The 6,000-nt window shown below is 45.9% G+C and overlaps 1 protein-coding gene across 6 annotated transcripts in view; it reads left to right on the top strand.

Moving 5' to 3' along the window:
* Nucleotides 1-307: 307 nt before the first annotated feature.
* Nucleotides 308-6,000, top strand: part of gramd1ba (GRAM domain containing 1Ba) — an 86,935-nt gene continuing 81,242 nt past the window's right edge. The window contains exon 1 of one of the 6 annotated variants that reach the window (XM_072658109.1): nt 308-719. The gene's annotated coding sequence lies outside the window, so the exon portion shown is untranslated. The remainder of the gene's footprint in view (nt 720-6,000) is intronic. The other 5 variants (XM_072658105.1, XM_072658107.1, XM_072658108.1 and 2 more) reach the window with 5 other exon arrangements.

Genomic DNA, 6,000 nt, shown 5'->3' with positions numbered 1-6,000 from the left:
AAATTGTGAGAGAGAGAGGGAGAGTTGATTGTGACAGAAAGAAGAGAGAGAAAAAGAGAGGTAGAAATAGAGAGAGATTGAAAGGGAGAGAGAGAGTGAATTGTGAGAGAGTGGGCGAGAGAATGGGAGTATGCGAAAGAGAGAGACGGTAGACTGTGAGGGAGGGAGAGAGACGTAAAGCAAATTAATCTAAATTTTTGAGGGAGAGAGATTAGATTGTTACAGAGAGAGAGAGAGAGAGAGAGAGAGAGAGAGAGAGAGAGGATTGTGAAAGAGCGGAAGATATAGAGATAGAGATATGGGAAGAGAGAGAATAGACTGAGCGAGAGTACATGCACGAGAGAGAGAGAGAGTGAGAGAGAGTAGACTGTGAGGGAGGGAGAGGACTAAAGCAAAACAAGGAGTGAATTTTGAGGGAGAGAGATTAGATTGTTACAGAGAGAGAGAGAGAGGGAGAGAGAGAGAGAGAGGGAGAGAGAGAGAGGCACAGAGAGTGAGCTAGAGGACTGCTGTAACACTGAGCAGAGGTAGAGCGATGAAGGAGGAGTGTGTGAATGGGAAAGCCGCAGTGGGAAAGGACGAGAGAATGTGATACTCTAGCTGTGATCTAAACAACAGTACAGCTCTCTCTCTCTCTCTTGCTCTCTCGCTCTCTCTCTCTCTGTGTCGGAGCGGGAGGAGCAGGAGGATGCCAGCGGAGAGCTGCTCCGGGCTGTGAGGTAACGTATGAGCCGACTCTGCTGGTCTGCATGCTGTAGGTGAGCAGGAGGGTGGCGATTTGAGCGCTTGCCGCTGTCCGTGGTGCTGAAGTTGCTGTTTGCTGTGTCTGTGCTTTGTTGTGAGCTTAGAACCAGAGCTAACTCGTACAGAACAGCTCATCCAGTGCTTTGGAGTACGGTCAAACCCGCAGGGCACCTAATTACCATAATTATCTATCTTAAAGCTTATTATTTTTGGACTAAAGTTTGGATCTATTGATAGTTTGAAGGGTTCGCTGTTATAAACTGTGAGATATCGCTAAACCTGTTTGGCTCTCTTAGGCGCCTCTTAGTCAGGTGTCAGAGTGTGACTGCCGGTGACGGATCGTTCTGTCAATACCGGCTTTGAGAAACTGCCCTGTTCAGGGGTTTGGGTGTCAGGTGAACGCATTGCTGTTTTTGGCTCTGCCTGGAATCTGCTACAAAAAATGGATTATGTTTCTAAAGGATGCTCAGATATGGAATTTCAGGTCAGTAATCAATATCTTCTTGTGGCCGACACCAATACCGATAACCGCTGGCGAAGAGCTCTAATCCATATATGAAATACACCAATTAGACGAGTGGACTGAATAACTGAATAGCAAAGATGATCTGGATCCAATGGAACCCGTCAAGGGATGGATCTACATATCAAGCAGCAAGTGGGCAGTCAGTTCCAGAAGGTGATGAAGATGTTGGAAGAAGGAAAAATGGCTGAGACACTTTTTCAAGAACTAAACCAAACTAGGTGACTGGGTCAGAACACCTCCGAAACACAAGGCAGGTATGCAGTGACGAATACGTGCACCTTTATCCTTTATCAGTGGTCAGCACCTACCAAAACCAGTCCAAAAAAGGAAGGGCAATCAGTGAACTGGTCAACAACTGGGTCAATGGGTGCTCGGGCCTCCTTGATTAGATCCATGGAGGCCCCACCTTACAATTAACAGGACCCAAAGGATCTGCTGCTAACATCTTGGTCCCAGGCAGGTCTTGTGGGGTGTTCCTGGTATGCAGGGGTCAGCACTTACCAAAGCCGGTCCAAAAAAGAAAGGGCAATCAGTGAACTGGTCAACAACTGGGTCAATGGGTGCTCAAGCCTCCTTGATTAGATCCATTGAGACCCTACATCACCACTAACAGGACCCAAAGGATCTGCTGCTAACATCTTGGTCCCAGATCTCACAGCACTGATGCTGGAGTTGCTGCACAGTAGAACAGTGCACCAGCATCTTCTTGTTGCCCTGGAGTTCTGTTTGGAATGATACACTGAATGGACAAAAGTATTGGGACACCTGCCTATTAATTTCTTCCAAAATCAAGGGTATTAAAAGAGTTTATCCTAGTTTTGTTGGAATAGCTGACTCTACTGTCCAAGGAAGGCCTTCTGCTGATTTTGGAGGGAGCACTGCTGTCAGGATTTGATTGCATTTAGAGACAAGAGTGTACCTCTTCCCCATCTCGCCAGCTCCTCCTAAAAGTATTGGATGAAGCACCATTCATCATTAAATGTATTAGTAGTGACGTAGTAAACAGTTAGTTCATTAACAGTAGGCCACGGTTGCTAGGCAACATAAAACTTTTTTACATTTTATGAATAGCAACTGTTGTGAGTGCATGTCTTGTATTGTACACCGTGCGTCAGCCAGTCAGCCAGTTCCTCTGAGACTCAGCTATGTCCATTAGAGTTCAGGACGGGGAGTCTGAAAGCTCTGTTGCGGGACGGTTCTCCATATTCATGAGCCTCTCGCCGTGTCTGCTGTCCCGAAAACAAGGCTAACGACCACGGTGCCTCCTGCCGCGGGCCTCGTCTTAGCACGCATAGCGTTTTTGGGGAAGAGAGCAGAGCTGTCAGGCTGGGAGGAGGTCTCTCGCGCTCCAACTCAGCGGGCGGCCCATCTGCTGTCATGTGCAACACTGATACCATTTCCCCTTTTTGTCTCACACATGGGCAGCTCGCACTCAGGGACAGGACATTAACGAGCATAATTACGCTTAGATAATCGCTCTGAAATGAAGAGACACCTGTGCTCTCCCGTACGTCCACCCTGATCACGGTTTCTCTGCACTGACATATCTACACTATAGGTCCAAATGCTTTTCTGTCTAGTCCCTGTAGAGCAGCCTGTAGCACCATGCCTCCTAACGCCAGGCGTGGGCTACAGGGGTATAAAGCCCCCCAGCATTGAGCTGTGGAGCAGTGGAACTCTGGAATGATGGTGGTGCTCCATCCAGTACAGATGAGTTGGGTAGTTTATAATAAAGTGGCCAGTGAATGGAAGTGCAAGAGTAGGTGTTTCTAATAAAGTGGCCAATGAGTGGAAGAACATGGTAGGTATTTCTAATAAAGTGGCCAGTGAGTGGAAGTACATGGTAGGTGTGTCTAATAAAATGGCCAGTGAGTGGAAGCACAAAGTATGTGTTTCCAATAAAGTGGCCAGGGAGTGGACGTGCAAAGGTGAGTGTTTCCAATAAAGTGGCCAGTGAGTAAAAGCACAAGGTTGGTGTTTCCAACAAACTGGCCAGTGAATGGAAGTACACGGTAGGGGTTTCTAATAAAGTGGCCAGTGAGTGGAAGTACATGGTAGAAGTTTCTAATAAAGTGGCCAGTGAGTGGAAGTGCAAGGGAGTAGGTGTTTCCAGTAAAGTGGCCAGTGAGTGGAAGAACATGGTAGGTGTGTCTAATAAAGTGGCCAGTGAGAAGGATGCACAAGGTAGGTGTTTCCAATAACGTGGCCAGGGAGTGGACGCGCAAAGGTGGGGGTTTCCGATAAACTGGCCAGTGACTGTATATATGGATGGTGTCACATTGTCATGGCAACCACAGTATTTGATTGGACTCTATGTAGGAAAATAAAAAGAGCTTAATATGATCCCTCTTATAAAACCTTTGTAAAAGGACACATTGAAGGAGAAGAAGGACAATTGTCATTAGCAGATCCTCATCTGACAGGATGTGGGGATGTTTCCCCTCCAGCAGCTGCATTGTGTCAAACAGCTTCATTGACCCAGTTTCGATTAATCCCTTTTGCTCCTCACCAGCCCTCTTTAGAGAGTTGAAACAGACCTCATTATTGCTCCAGAACCTTATTTTGGGTTAGTTGTGCGTTCTTAGTGGAGGAATTAGTCTGCGGTTGCCGTTGTTCTCTTCTCTCCGTAACTTTGAGCATATCTGTTCAGAGACGCCATCACAGCGGTCTACAGCAGGGAGCTTTGTCGGCTTAGGAAGAGCAACAGCAGAACATCTCCTGAAATGAAAGGATTTGAGACGAAACACAGGTCCTGACAGGTCAGGCCTTCTGCAGCCTCCACACGGAAAGGCGGCAGGTGTTCTGCTCGTCTTCACCCTGTCAATCACGCAGCTTGCAGAACGGCTCGCTGCACTTTTGACTTCGCCTCATTCAAAGCTGTAAACCCTCCGACCTCATCGTGATTCAGGTGATTTTTTGGCAATTGATTCCCAGATCTTAGACTTCTCTTACATTCAGTGCAGTTTGATGACTTCTGGAGTCAAGTGCACACATGACTAGATGAGCTAGTACAGCAGCACAGTAGTGGAACACCAGCCTGAACTCTTTAAACCCTCTGGCACAATTTTTTCCAAATAGACTCCTGAAAATAAAGGTTCCTCAAATGGTTCTTTGAGGGATGCCATGGAAGAACAACTTTATGGTTCTTTCTTGAGCCTCTAAAAGATCTAGAGAACCTTCACTTGATGCTATGAAGCCAATTTAGGGGTCCTATACACTCACATATTTTCACCATATGTCCAAATATTTGTGGACACCCCTTCTAATGAATGCACATAGCTAATTTAAGTTGCACCCATTGCTGCAGGCACACTGGTCCTGGGCGGTGATCATCTTCCAACATCCTGTCGATGATTAGCTCATTTTTAATGCCCTTGATTTCGGAAGAAGCAACGAACGAGCAGGTGTCCCAATACTTATGTCAATATAGTGTCCCTCTGTTCCTGGGGGCTTTAGTGTATTCTCATCAGTAGTATCTCAGTTTCCAAAGGTATTTACCTTGATTTTAGTGGATTGGGTTGAAGCAGACACAACACTGTTGGCCTTGCTGTCCAGCTTGTGTGGCTAGAAGAAGCTGGCCAAGACTTTACTACTACGTCCAAGGGAGAGCTCATGTTGGCAGAACACGTCTGACAGGCAGATGGACACACACTAACAGTGAAAGCTGATAATATACAGTAGGGTCCTGTATAGAAAGGCAATTACTCTATGTGCGTAGTGACTCTTGGTGCGTAGTTCTCCGCACCAAGAGCCCTTCGAGCTTCAAGTACGGCTCGGCTCGACCCGCCATCCCTCAAAATCCGCGGAAGACAAGCGCCCAGGCTTTTTTCTGTCCTGGCACCAAAGTGGTGGAACGAACTTCCCCTGGGTGTCCAAACGGCCGAGTCGCTCGCTGTCTTCAAACGCAGACTGAAGACCCTCCTCTTCAGGGAGTACTTGGACGAATAGTTCTATGGTCGCCTTATTGTATTGTGTTTAGCAATGTCTAAGCTTAGAGGTATCTTTTGTATTATTAGTCTATTCTAACTAGCTAAGGTTTTTCTTGGGTAAATAGCCAGGCAGTTTGTAAGTCGCTCTGGATAAGAGCGTCTGCTAAATGCCGTAAATGTAAATGTAAATGTAAATGTGACAGTGCCTTTAGAAGCCGACGTTTAAGTGAAAGGATTGAGGCCAATCTACGGCTGAATGCCTGTCATCTTTGCTGATGTGAGTGGTAGTACATAACACGCACTGAAACGCCAAAGCTTTCTTCACCCATACTTAGCTTTAATTCCCTCGTGCTTTTTGGTATTTCTTCTTCTTCTAAAGCAAAAACTGGTCATTTAGCTGTTAAACTGTGCACCAGAACACCAGTGCAAGCAGAACAGCGCCCCCTGAGGCAGTTGTGGGAGCTCTGGAATGATGGATTTTTTTTAATCCCCTTGATTTGGGAAGAAACAAACACTGAGCAGGTGTCCCAATACTAATGTCCAAATAGTGTACCTCTGTTACTGGGGGCTCATGTGTATGTATGTATTCTCGTCATAGTGTCTCAATTTCCAATCGTATTAACCTTGATTTTGGAAGAAAGAATGAGTGAGCAGGTGTCCCAATACTTTAGTCCACGTATATATATATATATATATATATATATATATATATATATATATATACATTTATATATATGGACTAAAGTATGCTCACCTGCTCACTCTCATTCTTTCTTCCAAAATCAAGGTAAATACAATTGA

Source organism: Salminus brasiliensis, chromosome 16, assembly GCF_030463535.1.
Source record: "Salminus brasiliensis chromosome 16, fSalBra1.hap2, whole genome shotgun sequence".
Classification (NCBI taxonomy): domain Eukaryota; kingdom Metazoa; phylum Chordata; class Actinopteri; order Characiformes; family Bryconidae; genus Salminus; species Salminus brasiliensis.
Note: the sequence above shows the minus strand (reverse complement) of the source record. Positions and strands in the feature narration are given on the sequence as shown.